Source organism: Meles meles, chromosome 6, assembly GCF_922984935.1.
Source record: "Meles meles chromosome 6, mMelMel3.1 paternal haplotype, whole genome shotgun sequence".
Taxonomy (NCBI): domain Eukaryota; kingdom Metazoa; phylum Chordata; class Mammalia; order Carnivora; family Mustelidae; genus Meles; species Meles meles.
This window is the reverse complement of record NC_060071.1, coordinates 59,499,603-59,515,297: the sequence shown is the minus strand read 5'-3', so window position 1 is coordinate 59,515,297 and position 15,695 is coordinate 59,499,603.

Sequence of the window (15,695 nt, the reverse complement as noted above, 5' to 3'; positions counted from 1 at the left end):
ATGACTGACAAGTGATGTTTAAAAGGCAAAAATAAAACTTTACAATGCTGTAATAGGGAGAAGAGAGTGTTCAAGAGTAGTTGAAAGATACTAGGACCCTTATCATGATTGCCTTCTATGGCTTGGGATTTCAGATTTAGAAAGTATTATGAGGGTCAAAAAGGCTCAGGAGTGATAGATCCATGCCTATCTCCAAGTAGGTAGCTATGGCTGGTTTTGATAAAAATACAATTTTTTGTGCTTTGGTATATTCCCTCCATCCATTTATTTTAACTGTTGAAAGAGAATAGATTCTGATTTGGTTTCTAATATTAGAATCTTTTACTATGTTTTTTTTTTTTTAAGTCCAAGCAAGTGTTTATATTTTAACAATTCATTGAAGGTATGAATGTTTTTGAGATTGCGAAGAGCTGTTATATTTCTAACTTCCGGTCGGGAGAAAAACACAGTATCTTTGCCCAGTTCTCCCCATGAGCCACAAAATTACATGCACGCACACACATGCAGGTGATGGAGATGAAAAGAATCTAATATATTTCCTAATTACAATTAGCATGTGAAGAAAAAAAATGTTTTGTGGTCAGGAAAAACAGGAGATGTTATGAAATATCCATCATTTAAGCTTTAAAAGCTGTAATTGTTTGGGGTCAGTGATAGTGATATCAAACTTTAGATATTTGGGTCTTTGTCTCTGTCTGAACTGGTTTTAGTAATAAAGGAGCAAAAACTTTAGGAGAGTTGATGTATAATTGGTGTTTGATGGCAGAAAGAAGGAATTGTAATAAATTCATCTATAGATCATTACTGTAAACAGTAGATAAGTCTATTACTTAGTGATAACGATCATAAGACAGAAACAAGCAGAAGAATTTTATTGGAGTATTCATTACATAAAAATTTGTAATAACAAGATCATTATGTCACAGAGAAACATACTGAATAATTATAAGCTTTGTTATTCAGAACACCTTTTGTAATGCAATTTGATACAGTAGCTATTTTTACTTTTTTAAATCATATTTTAAGACCAAATCATATGAAATAAATGGTCAGTTTCTTATAGCTCTGGGATCTGTGTCACCAGAAAAATATAAAAAGTAATAAATGATTGAATACATCAAAAGAACAGAGAACTCATGCAGTAAAAATGTAAAACATATGAGCAATGTGGTCTTCAAAGAAGACAACCATGACTTACAAAAGTTTGGAATTTCTGAACTGATTTCTTGAAGTAGAAAAAAATCTAATTTCAGCAGGTCTCTTTAGTAACATAGATTGGAATTGGATTTTTAAGAACCTATATAATTAACCATTGCTCTCAGAGCTACAAATGTGGCTTCCATTGGTACTTCTATTTAAATTCAATACCTTCTGAGAACCAAAGTTCCAATCATGTAGGAAATGAGAAAATTTCATTTCATTTACCATGAATCGACTGAAATCATTTTGACAAAACTGAGCTACTTCTAGCCTTCTGCCAACTAACTCCCAGTGGGGGAAACAAACAACAAACCATGAATGAGACCACCAGTGCTTATCCTTACTGAATAAGTTACCAAGTTGTTACTTGTTATGGGGTGAGCAATAGAAAACAGAAGGCTAAAACTCAGAAATGCACATATCTGAGTACCAGAAGTTCAGCAAAGTTGGAACTAGGTATCACAAGTTTGCAGGAAGGAAAAGTTGGGAATCCAAGTGTTGTACCAAGTTCAATACACAACACAAATAAGCGGAACAACACAAGGAAAGATTGATCCTATAGTTTAGGGGGATTGTCTTCCATAGTCTTTTTTTTTTTTTTTTTTTTAAGATTTTACTTATTTATTTGAGACAGAGTGAGAGTGAGTGAGCAAGAGCAAGCACAAGTGGAGTAGGGAGAGGTGAAGGGGGAGGGAGAAGTATACTCCCCACTGAGCAGCGAGCCTGTTGCAAGGCTGCATCCCAGGACCTTGGGATCATGACCTGAGCCCAAGGCAGACAATTAACCAACTGAGCCACCCAGGTGCCCCCTTGTCTTCCATATTCTTTATCTTCCTGTTATGGTCCAAAGTGATCACAGGGTAGAAACAGAAAAGAAGTAATGGGAAAAGAAAAGCTTTACATACATTGAAAGTAAAACAGAAAACAAGACAGTCTGCAGTTAAATGTTAAATGAATGATGATAGCATATACAACTAAGCCTACATAATGTTAAGAAAGGTCAAATATTTGTTCACTTGGCCCATATGAAGCTCATGTAGGCATCATGTATAGAACAAAATTACAAAATTACCCTTTAGCGCTTATCCTTTAGCTAGATTCACCGAACATGTATTTTTTTACATTTTCCTGAGTCTATTATATCCAACTACATGTTATTTTAAGGATAGTCTGGTAAAACTGAACACATAATTCTAAATAAAGAATCATCATTAGCAGCTTTCACTACAGAATATAAGAACAATGGAAAGGCATGTTGATAATACACAATTTCACCTCTGAGACATGATTTTCTGTCTGTGCATGATCAAAAGCAAAACAAGCTTACTGATATTAATATAGGCCATTTTTCTAACTCTGCCTTCAGCTATTTCAACCATCAGCTTCCCATTTTCAAAGACATTGGGTCTTAAGGGACATGTTGTATTTTAAACTACTATGTCAAATTGATCAATTTAAAAATACATCTATGATGCATATCTCAAACAAAATCCATAAAAAATGGACAGCTTTGGAAACTAGACAAACAACCCCACTATAATAACATTTTGGGTTAAATTTAAAAGCATCCCAAAGTCTTACATTTAGATGAAATTTTCCAACTTTTAAAAAGTTCATTAAAAAAAAAAGAAAATCTTTCTCTTTCCCTCCTTTGTCAACTAGTATTTCCATTTTTAACTATGAAAATTTTATTGATTTGAAGTGTACCATTGTCTCCTAATTCAAGGAAAGATTCAAAATAGTAGCATCCACGTTACTTAGTGTTAGGCAATACCTGGGCATTTCACTGAGGAAATAGGATTTCTGCCTTCAGGCTCTTTAATTGCCTATGAGTTAATAACCACTCACAAACAGATTTGAAAAGGAAACACGAAATTCCTGCTCATTATCATGTGAGTGATGGTGCTAATCCTGGTAAAAAAGGAAGTAGTTTGTTTTGGAAGTCCCATTTCTCCCCATTGGCCCTAACATTCCATGGCTCTTCACCCCAACCCCCTTCCTCTACCCGTGATAGTGACAATTTTAACCCAGGTAGAAGATGTATGCATGGTAAGTATTTTAGAGAGAGAAAGGATTTTCAGCAGGTTTTCAGCAGATATTATTTAGGGGTAGTGATTCAAAATAAAACATCCATGTGGCTGGGTTGGGATGCTTCAGGAATGTTTTCTAAAACATTTTGAATTATTGTCCTGACGTTTTCAAAAAGCATTTAATCACTCAGACAACAAGCACTGGTGGTAGTAACTATATTTACTTATTAGAGTGCATCAGTTTAGTCCCCTAATTCTATAAATTAACTACATTCAAACTGCCATTAAATGATAATTCTCCGCTGTTAAATGATGTTAGAAGCAGAGTGCCAGAACTGGCATCTAAATACTTCACATTCTAAGTTCAAAGAAATGCCAGTAATTGGAGCCAGCATCTTCCTCCAGGACTTACAGAGAGACACTCTCTCCACATAACCAAAAGACCACCTCCACCACCACCACCACTCTGATTAATTTAGGAAAAAGACTGGATATGGGAATTAAAGCATGACTTTCCTGGAGACTGCAACTTTTACGAAGCTGAAAATCAAGGAAGAAAAGATCTAGAGTAAGACTTGCCAAAGTAGAGAAAGGAAGTCTCCGGGAGAATTATTCTCAGTGACTGTCTGAATAGCCCCATGCCCCATTAAGTGGGCAATTGCTGGTAAGTTATTAAAAAGTTTCCAGGATACTAGGCTAGCAGAATGTCTGATGCTGAGAATGGATGAAAGGTAAGAGGAAGATGGTATTTGGGAAAAGTCAGTAAAACAGCCCACATTCCACTACTAGGTATAAACCAGGGTCCATGATTTTCTATATATATCCTGAATAAAATGGCTGTGCTTGAGCTGTCTTCCTGGTATCAACCCATCCCCAAGAAGACTGCCTACTAAGGGGACTCCAGGTGTAAGAAACTGTAAGGCAAATGTCCTGTGAGAAGATTTGGGACTAGAAGGAGAAGATTAAAGTTAACCTGGATCTTCCATTCCAGGAGATGATAGAGCGGACATTCCTGGGACCCTCCCAGGAACAAAAGAAGGAAGATAGACAGTCAGCATTAAACACAGAATAGGCTTGCTGAAGGGAAAACATCAGAAAAGAAGCCAAGCCATGCCCAGAGCAGAAATACAGGAAAGAGGGAAAGGAAATAAGTCATGTCTACTCAGTTTGAGCTGCTATTACAGAATACCATGCCCTGGGTAGCTTAAACAAACAAACAAACAAACAAAAACACAATTATTTCTGATAGTTCTGGAGGCTGAGAAATCTGAATTCAGGACGCAAGCACGGTTGGGTTCCGTTGAGGGGCCCCTTTCTTGATTTAAAGATGGCCACTTCTCACTGTATTCTCACATACAGCAAGAGCTAGCTCTCTGGTCTATTCTAAAAAGGGCACTGAGCTCAATATGAACTCTCCACCCTCATAACCTCATCTAGATCTAACTACCTCCCAGAGGCCCCACCTACATACACCATCACAGTAGGAGTTTGGGTTTGTAGAACCCAAACATGCAGTCCACAGCAAGTCATAAATCTAATTGAAGTTTGAGGGAGAACAGGAAAGTTTTGAACTGAAGATGAGATTAAGTTAGAACTGAGTTTAAACAAACAAACAAATAAACAAAAACCTAGAGAGGGGCACCTGGCTGACTCAGTCAATAGAACACATGACTCTTCACCTCAGGGTCAGGAGTTCAAGCCCCACATTGGGCACAGAGATTACTTAAAATAATTAAATAAACAAACAAAATTTAAAAAACAAAAAACAAAAACTGAAGAGACTCTTCTGATAACCAAAAAGGCTGGAAAGTCATAGAACTGGAAGTAGTACCTCAGCGAAACTTGGAAAGGTCAGCATAGAGTTATCAGAGAAATAAATCTAATTCATGTTTATCCCTAACAGGTTGACAGTCCTCAATAAACTCATTACAGATTTTTTAAAAACTTGTATCATATTAAAATAATGTTTAGAATATAAACCAATACCTAAAAATCATACCACACTAACATATTGCTACTTTTCATAAATTCCTTTTTAATGCTTGCCCATATAGTTACATATTTTACATAGCTACATCCATAGTATAATTTAAATTTTGTATTTTTTGTTTCCTGTATCATATTCTGGCACTTTTTAATCATCCATTGTAAAAAAACAAAAACCAAAACACATTCCATCCCACTGAATTGTTATTTTATAATTTGTAACTATTGTGTTTTCTTTTTTGAAAAAATTTTTAAAAGGTTTTATTTATTTATTTGAGATAGAGTGAGAGAGACAATGCAAGCAGGGTGGGGGCAGATGGAGAAGGAGAAGCAGGCTCCTCGTTGAGCAGTGAACTCTATGCAGGGCTTAATTCCAGGACCCCAGGATCATGACCTGAGCAGAAGGCAGACACTTAACTTACTGAGCCACCCAGGCGCCCCACTATTGGGGTGGTTTTCACCTATTAGTTCAGTTATTTATGAATACAAGGTCTGAATATTTCTTAAATATTTGCTTCTAACTTTTGCTATTATAGCAAATACAGCAATTACTTTCAGTTCATGCAGTTTTATGAATTTATTGAATCATTTCTCGGGATCACTGGTCACTTACTAAGGTTTTTGATATAATAAAATGATCAAATTTGTCTCTAAAAATTTTACAATGCAGCCAGCAATAAATACTGATACTGGCTTCCCCATAATCTCACCAGCATTATATAATATATTTTTACATTTTACTTACTTTAATAAATTTGGTCTGGATTGTTGTTTTAACATGCATTGCCTTGGATTCCTCATGAAAATGTGCATTTTTCTTGTTTACTGGTTTTGTTCTCTCCTGATTAAGCTGCCTGTTCATAACCTTAGTCCATTTATCTATCTGGGGTCTTGATGTCATACCATGCACTTAAATGAGCTCTTTATAGATTAAAAATACCAATTCTGTTCCTCTTTAAAGCTAGTTGAATTTCTCTCTCTCACACCTTCCCTTATAATATACGTGTGCACAAGCATGGGCACAAACATCCCCTAACTCTAAAGAAGGTTCTCTTTTATTGAATTGTTCTTGCCTTCTAAATTATTCAAGAGCTTATGCTATTTGGGAGGAGAGGTTCATCATTAAGTATATGATTCCCACTCAAGTAATTACATTCTGCTAATTGGGACTATTTTTGTGGCATTCCTCAGGGATAGGATTCTCTGCGACTGAGAGGCTTATTTTGAATAGCCAGGGACAATGTGCTCCATGTGTGGAGGAAAAGAAAAATCCTTCTCTAATATTCCTTGTCCCTTGACAATTATTGAAAAAAGATCCATTTACATTTCATCTACACATCCTCATACCCCACTCCAGTGTTAGAACAGAAAGTCTGAAGCCATTATACAGTCCCACAGAGAGGAAGGCCCCACACAGCCTTATGAAGGAGGCCTGAATGGAAGATAATAGGATGGGGACAAATGGTTGTCCTTGAGCAAATAATAGTCAAGATGACATCTCTTCAGATGTCTCTTTTCCAGCTATACCAAGTGCCCAGGTTCTGATTCTCTAAGGGCCAGATTTTTTGAGTGGTATGAGTAGAGAAATGTGTGCATTTCTGTGAAACCTTACAATGAGACTTTCTGCTCATATTATTGAGGTGTAAGGATCCCTCAGAGCCCTTCTTGTAAAATCAAGGAAGTTATTCTGGAATCTGTAGCAATACTGCTTTAGCCTAGCTCCCATGCAGAAACAACACTGCTTCAACAAGAGTCAATGACTATTTCCCATAAGGCTTCTTCTCCAAGAATGTTAAGTCTTCAAGCAGGAAAGGAAAATAGAGCAGCAAGTAGGGTTGTGAGCAACAAATACAGGATAAGCCTGTGTGGTTTGTAGGTGAAGACAAATCGTTTTGAAGAGTATAAAGACTTTCTGGGTGCACACAAAACACACATGAATACTTGCAACAACGGTTCCTGTTGTATTATTCATCAATGACTTATTTTGGCCTCTCTTTTAGTTTTCTTAAATTTATAACAGGTCAGTTTATATTATACCTTTCTGCCAAATATCTCCCTACATTATATTAATAAAAGATTTGTCCTAATGAAAAAATAATAAATCCAAGTAAGGGCCAAAACCTTATTAAAGATTTGAACATCTCTAACTCCTGACTATTAAATTGCTTGTATTTCTATGAACAAAGAACCATGGAATTACATGATTCATATAGGTCATCTGCTAAAGAAATCATTGTTCTATCAGCACATTGTCAAAGCATTAAAGAGAGGAAGATTATTATTTTTTTTTTTTTTACCACTCTTGATTAATGAAAACAAAGTCCTATACTTAGATAAGAAAGACAATTGCCCCCATGGGTTACTACATAGCTAAGGTTAAGGTTCTTCTGTTCAAAAATGTTTTTCTCAACCACTCCTTCAGTTGCTTCTGAAATAAGAGATGAGCTTTTGGGCAATTACCCCATTAAACTTCAAATAGCCTCCAAAGAGAATAATTTATAAAGACACTGTCAACCATTCACATTCTGGTATGAATTTCTTTACCATACTCCTTCCATTTTCCTATTTAGGAAAAATTGTTTTGAAAGGAGAAATAAGCAAAATGTTGATCCAGAGAATAGAAGATCCTAAATACAGGCAGTACAAAGGCAATAACTTTTTTATTTTAAGTCACAAATGCAGGATGAAAATCCATCAAGAAATCTTCACCAACTAGTTCAGTTATTTATGAATACAAGGTCTGAATTAACTCAATCATGAAAAAGAAAATACCCACTTAAATTGTTGCCTCACAGAACTACTCTGGTCTGAACTTATTTTTTAGAAGAGTGAGATTAGAGGAGCCCTGCTCAGATTTTATGTTCTGGCAATTATACTAATTCCCTAAATTCAGCCCCTGGGACCGACATGGCTAGTTGCTTACCCAACACCCTCTTTCACTTCTGCTTCTCAATAGGGCCCTGATTTTTTTGGAGATGTAGCAAACTGTCCAGTTAAAACATTTGCTTTTCCAGACTCTGTGGCATGCTAATCATGTGGCACAGTCCTGCTTTATGAAACGTAAGCAGATGTCTGCTGGGATTGATGGGAAAGCTGTTGCTTTCTTGATAGAGTCACCATCCATTCCTGATTCCTTCTTCACTCCTTTATCTTTCCTTTTTGTTTGATGAAATATTAGCATACGACATGGCAGCAAGCATCTTTCTTGCAATCACAAGATGCCAAGCTTGAGTGCAAATGCCTACAAACTATGTCTGGCAGAACAGAAAGATGGACAAAAATAGATTCCTTACTGGCATTATTGAGTTGCCACACCTACCCCAGACTACCTACTCCCAAACTTCTTGTGGCAGGAGACAAAGACTTGCTTGCCTGGGCCATGGTGGCAGCTTTCACTTATTTGCAGCCAAATATACCTCCTAACAGGCCTCCTTTGACCCTGTTCTGACCGTACGCAGATATCAGATCAGAAGAGATATCAGGACATCCTTTACTGAAACTCGCTGTAAGTAGCATCCTCTGGATTTCTGAGCAAACACACATAGAGGAATGAACGCCACTGTGATAAACGCATCACCTGCTCAGAGCTCTGTTCTTCCTGACATGTCACATGCATTGATTTCTTCCCCCCATTCAATAAATATGCATTAAATGCTTACTACAGCCTAGCCACTAACAATACATTAGTGAGAAAAGTATATAAAATCCATCTGTTATTTGAGTTAATATCTAGTTTCCATTAAAAAAAAAGCTCATTTTTTGTTTTTTTAAGAGACATGCTCACTGATTGGAGTGGCATTAACTGAACATTTTACTTGTCAAATGGTTAGCCTGGTATCATATAGAATTCAAAACGTCCCCTCCATATAGGTTTAGGAATGGTTTCTAACATGGAATATATCACTAAAGTCATACTGAACATTAAAAGCAGAGGATTCATGAGTGAGTGCTGCAATATCCAAATTAAAATTTTTAAAAAATCTTTTCTGAGCAAAGAACTTTTAGACATCAGACTTTTACTTTTTTCCTTTCCATTGGCTTTAATTCTTATATTTGTCTGAGTAATAATGGAGCAGGGGTGGGTGAAAACCCTCTGGTGCTCAGTAAAGTGTGTTTGTTTGTATGTTAGACACTGTACAGAATGGAGAAGAAGCAAGCTCACAAAAGATTTAACCAGCCACTCTCCCCAACTTCATGATGACTTAAATTATCTATCCAAACTCTCTGTGACATACTTTGTGAGACCAGCCTTTAGACTTTTCACAGGTAGGGCTTCAGGAACATTTCATAGACCAACGTTCTTTGTGCGTTTAGGTAGGGGCTGATTTTTACTTTGTCTTTTCCCCCATGGACACAGCATTCTTAGACTGGTCCTGAGTGTTCCCCTGGCTCCATAATGCATGAGCCTCTTACGGAGATAGCTGATTTGGGAAGAGGCACAATGTATAATACCCTGTGTAAATTACATGAAAGTAGAGTGGAACCTAGGCATGCAGTAAGTAATTCATGAGTACAGCTCAGAATGCTCAAGGCTGGAGGCACTATATTTTCTACCAGATCAGTCCCCTTCTATGATTTAGATCTAATAGGATACGTGTACTGTTTGTTTGTCTTTGTATTGGCAATATGCTTATAATGAATTGTATGGTTTCCATGAGCATACTAAGGATTGAGTGAATTAATTTTCCTGTTTGGTGAAACCAGTTTGTCCTATCCCAATGCAAACTGTCAATGATGTCAGAATTGTGCTTGAGCATAAAATATGAATATGTGCACTTATGCTAGAATATAAGCCTATGGGTTCTCTTTATTAGACTATTAAACATATGTGTGTATACACACACACTCCTACATACAAATATATAGCTTGTTCCCAGAGTGGCCCATTCAAATCCTGCACACAAATATAGTGCATATATGCCCCCACATTCCCAGAAGAACACATACTTATTCCAAAGGAAGTTGATTTAGAGGCAAACTACGTGTTCACTCTTTAAAACTTGTTGTCTGAAAGTCTGGAAGGAAAAAATCCTACCTTATATGACTTGGTCAGGGAACCGCACTTGAACAACCATGCCTAACCTATGTTCTTGAGGTAGCATGAGGTCACAAATATTCTTTAGACCATACTGTTGTAGTTTTGAAGCAATTATGAAAACAATTTCCATTTTTTAATTTTGTTGAGGGTATGATTAAAACATTAAAACATGATTAAAACAAATATTGTGACCTTTAAAGGATTTTTTAGTAAGTTTAAAGACTAGAGTGATGGTAAGGTTGCATGTGGCCCCTTTCCCTACCCTTCACAAACACATACCTGGAGATCTACTCTTACTGATGAGTGTCTTCAAAAATTTTAGGCATATGAAGATAGGGAAAGAAGGTAAAAATAATTTTCCAGTCAAAATACAAAATTAAATAGCTAAAGAAAATACATATTTCTCAAGTCAATTCACCTTGTAATAGATGAACTAAATGTATGGTCTTTTGTTGGCCTAAAAAAGAAAAATACTAAATATAACTTTCACTTTATGACATTCAAGTGTTTTATTAAAATATAACTGGCTATACTTATTACCTTACCTTCCAACACTACCAAACATACACACACATAGTCAGAATAAACCTTGAGAAGACAGGTACATGCATTCATGTATTTTTTTTTTAAGGTTTTATTTATTTATTTGAGAAAGAGGGAGAAAGAGACAGAGTGTGAGCAGGGGAAGGAGGCAGAGGGAAAAGGAGAAGCAGCCTCCCCACTGGACAAGGAGCCTGAAAGGGGTTAGATCCCAGGACTCTAAAGTCAAGACCTAAGCCAAAGCAGAAGCCTCGCCCACTGAGCTACACCGGGTGCTGGCACTCATGATATTTTTATGCAAGTCACAAATGATGCGTAAGAATGGGAAAGAGTTAAAACTCTTTTCTGTACCTTCAAATAGATAAGTTGAATCACAATAATTATCAACTCAGAAGAGGTCAAAAGGTGGGATCCTTTACTGAGCAATAAAACATCAAAACTTAACTGAGGACTGGAAAATGATGTATTAAAGTTCATGTTATTTCTCTAGGGAATACACATTTGTAGGATATTATCATTGCTGTTGTTGAATCTATATGTACTATTGCAGCCAGTACCGTCATGGACTGACTTGAAGCTGTTTGGCACGTTCCCTCACATAGGAATCTATGTTCAAACTAAGTTAAGTATCTAGGACTACTGATGGGGCCTGATATAATCTGAGCAAACCAAACTTGTAAATGCATGTCCTTGGTTCTGATAACAGATTAATATGGTGAACTCTCAAAGTCAGTTTGGGTTCTCTTTGTTTCTCTTAATGTCAATATGACTGAACAACAAGTCTGATATAACTCAACGTAACACTCAATGTTAACATACACAAAGAAACATATTTCAAGTCAAATTCCATACAGAGACAACAATAAGAAACAAAAAATATTGCTGTTCAGTTGGAAAAATGGTAGCAACAATAGCAGTTTTTTATACTTGATAAATCATTTATAGATTAACAATTTTATGATTGAGTTCTTAAATTAGAAAATGTCTCTAGTCATTATAAAAGTATATTAATTTACAAGAGAAATGTGTTCAAAGGTCAGTCAGAAGATGGTCAAAACCAAGACTTTACTATGGATTTAAAAATCTATCACTATGCATGAACTTTCAACTTCTATAAAACTACTTTCCTCAGTTTTTCTAATATATCTGTTAACATTTCATCTCGTGAAAATCCTCCAGAACTTTGACTATATTATTCTACTGGGAGCTTGGCAACTCAAGCAACTTCTCAGACATTAAAAGTGCCGTGGATGTTTTATCTTCTTTGTATCGCTTACCCCAAACAGGCCTGATAGCTACTTGCCTAGAGCTAGGTCAGAACAGACAAGCCTTCTGAGCTGGCTCACTGAGGAGGCCGCCTGCCTGAACCGACCTTCCTCCCCATCAGTAAGTGGGCTTCCTCTGTGCTATTTCCACACTTGTAAATATTTCACTCAGTAGAATCCCCCAGGAACAGGGGGGGAAAAAAGAATTCTGACTCTTGCCCCTTCTTTCTTAACATCTTTTTCTCCTCAGAGTGGGGGCAGGGGGAAGATGTGTTTTTAAGCTTTGATGCTGAGAAAGGCTAGTGTGGCTTTAAACAACTTGGTACTTTTCAATGAACAATCCAACATACTTTTCAGAAACTTTGTTCTCAACATTGTTAGTGATAATGTCAGTGCTAATGATAAAAATAAAAACTATTTATTGGGGCAGAGGGTGTGCTCCAGGTCAACAATTGCTAGACTTTCCAATTTTATGAACCTGAAAATTAACCAACAATAAAAAACAACTGGGAAACAACACTGAGTTGCCAACTTTTCATTTTCCCTTTCTGTAATCTGAATAAATTACTATCCTTTATCTCTATCCTATCATGAAAAGACAATTTGGTACCAAAATAGTGGGAAGAATCCCTGAATAAGATATAATTTCTTATCAAGCTGACTAATTTGGCTTAATAAAATGCTCACTACTTTTTGTTTTTGCCATCTAAAAGTATCGTCACTGACTGGCACCAGCTGATATATCCAAGCCATAAGCATATGCCTGATGAGCAGACAGATGTTGTCTTTTTAGTTAGTGGTGACTTTTCAATTTTTATTTTTATATTTTTTAAAGATTATTTAGTTAGTTAGTTAGTTATGCATGAGAGACAGAGAGTAAGAGAGAGAGGTAGAGGGAGAAGCAGGTTCCCCTGTGATGCAGGGAGCCAGATGTGGGACTCAATCCCAGGATCCTGGGATCATGACCTGAGCCAAAGGCAGATGCTTAATGACTGAGCCACTCAGTCTCCCTCATTATTTTTATATTTAATATTGTATCAGTGCTTTGGAGCCTAGAAAGAATTTGATTAGGGTGGTTCATTAATATCTTGCTTCTTAGGAGCAGAGACCATTAGAATTTCTGTGACCTTCCAAACACACTTGTTCAATGCTTTCATTTTGTACATAAGAAATTTGAAGACCAGCAGAACCCAACTGCTAAACACCACACAACTCCCCTCAACCACAGGTACAGGTGTCCACTTCCATCTGCCTATACCCAAATGGTCAATTTTTAAATTTATAGTCAGTATTTGAGCGTCTGATAGGTATCAGATACTTTAATGAATTATTTCAGTTATGCCTATGGTTTCCTTAACTTTTGTTATAGATGTTAGCTGTCCCATTATACAGATAAGAAAAATAAAATCAATTACTAACCCACACTCATACTGCTAGGAAGTAGTGACGTGGCCATTTAGTGAGATCTTCTCTAAGTTAAATGTTGTATGTTTTGCCATGTAATTAGAAGGTATTTATCAGGTGGGCCTAGCACTCTGATTAGTGCTACAGCATGGACCAGCTAGGTTGAGGATGCTAGGGTTGTCATGAAAAGAAAAACGGAAGTCCCTTGAGCTTCACCTGTTCTCTTCTATTTATTAAGAGGAAAGTGAAAAAAAATCCATTGTAGTAAGAGTAATCCATTGTGGTACATGTCTAGAAATAGTGAGCTAGTCAGGTGGATGTCCCCCTCCAGATCCCAATGCATTAGCTCTGAACCTCTTGATTCCAGGCAATAATGATGACTTTTCCCCTAAATTTTGTATCATTTCCTGTCCCTGGTTAACTCTTTTGGTATTGCCTCATGATATCTACTGTACTGTTGGATAACATTATGGTTTATTTTATGTCACCATTTATGTTTTCATATGCTTAGACAAAGTGCCTTCCTCTTACCTTAGTGCCAGCTCTGTGTGTATGTCCCATTTTCCCTTAAGGACAAAAATTAGGAATTTTATTTTGTATAGCACAGGCCTTTAAAGTAGAGGCTCAGAAATTATTAATTGCCCTTGTTTTGGTTAAAAGTGTCAGTAATAGGCAAATTGTACAGTAGACAATGTTTGTCTCTAGCTGTATTGTCTCATCTCTTCTTTTAATACTTTTCTCCTCTTTATGTTATTCTCTTCTATGCCTACAGCCCCAACCCAAAAGGAACTAGTTCCTTAACATTTCATAATAGGCAAACTTATGTTGCTCGTTCTAGAAAATTACTTTCCCCTCTAAACAAAACTTACAGTCTTCCTGTGTGGCCTGAGCTCAGATACATGTCACTGGTCACGGAAGTTGAGGTAATTAGCACTAAGTAGGATCACTAGAAGAAGTAATTTATTAACAGAAGCATCAAGTATAATGCAGATATTTGGAAACACAAGGCTTCAACCCATTCACTCAACTTTTGTGATTAACACTTGAGTATGGGCTATGGTTCTCAATGTGTCCACTGAGGTAGGGAAACTGAAGGGACTCCATTGTAGAAAGTTTCCATCTCTGCTGTTTGTCTGCTAGGCTCCCTTTACTCATGATCCATATTTTGTCTCTGAATAAGCCAAAGAAGCTATGTTCCCATTTCAAGGGGGAAACGAGAGAGTCAATCTCTGAGTTTTGTCCTAGGCTCCAAACACTTGACAACATCTAAGAAGAGCCAGATATCAAATACATTCCAGGACATTAGCTTAGAGCAAATAAATCTCCGCTCACATTTGCATCAATACCTTTGGTAATTTATGAAATAACACCTATTGTTTACCAGACATTCACCTTGGATCAGACCCTACCCTAGACCTACCAAAACCTAGACCCTTTTCCAATATAAATCCCTAACCCTAAACAACAATGAGACTCATTCTCTTTCCTTCCTGAGTCTCCCAGACACGCCATCTGCTAGTCTCTACCTGTCACTGACACTATTCAGTAAACTTCGTTTTCATGTTCTCTGTCTTGTATTTGATCTCTATCCTGTGTGAAGCCAAGGACCCTCTTGGATGGTCCTACAGGACTCTCTCCTGGGTTTTCCGACTCAGCCTACCTGCATCATCACCATTAAGTAAAGCATTCATAATTCATTGTACTCATATAATTCATGTACTCTTGTTGAAACCTTTTGTTTTTCAAATAAAATTCATTTTAAGCCATATTTGGTTTCCCATTTTATTGTACATACACATCTGTTAATCTAAGCTTCTGGTTATCATGAAGTAACCAGTACATAATCTTACTAAACTGATAGAATTCTAGCCAACAGTCAAGAAATTCATCTTTTTAAACAGTCTGTGCAGTCTTATCAGTGGATAATTTCCTTTGACATTTTAGAATAATGTCTGAAAAACACATGGATTCTCCAATATTACCATCACATTCCTGGTAGTCCAGCAAACCCAGATTTCCAATCACTGGTGAAACACTACAGACTGAACTTGGCACTAAATGCTCAAAATAGGACATTAAATAACCCAAGGGCCCCTCCTTGATATGCTCAAGGTCTACTTTCTGATATGGATAACCTTGGCTTTTGAATGCACAACACCTGCAAGGATTTCTACCTCCCCTGGGTTTATTCTACTTATTTCTTGACCACCTAAGGCTATCCTTAGGACAGAG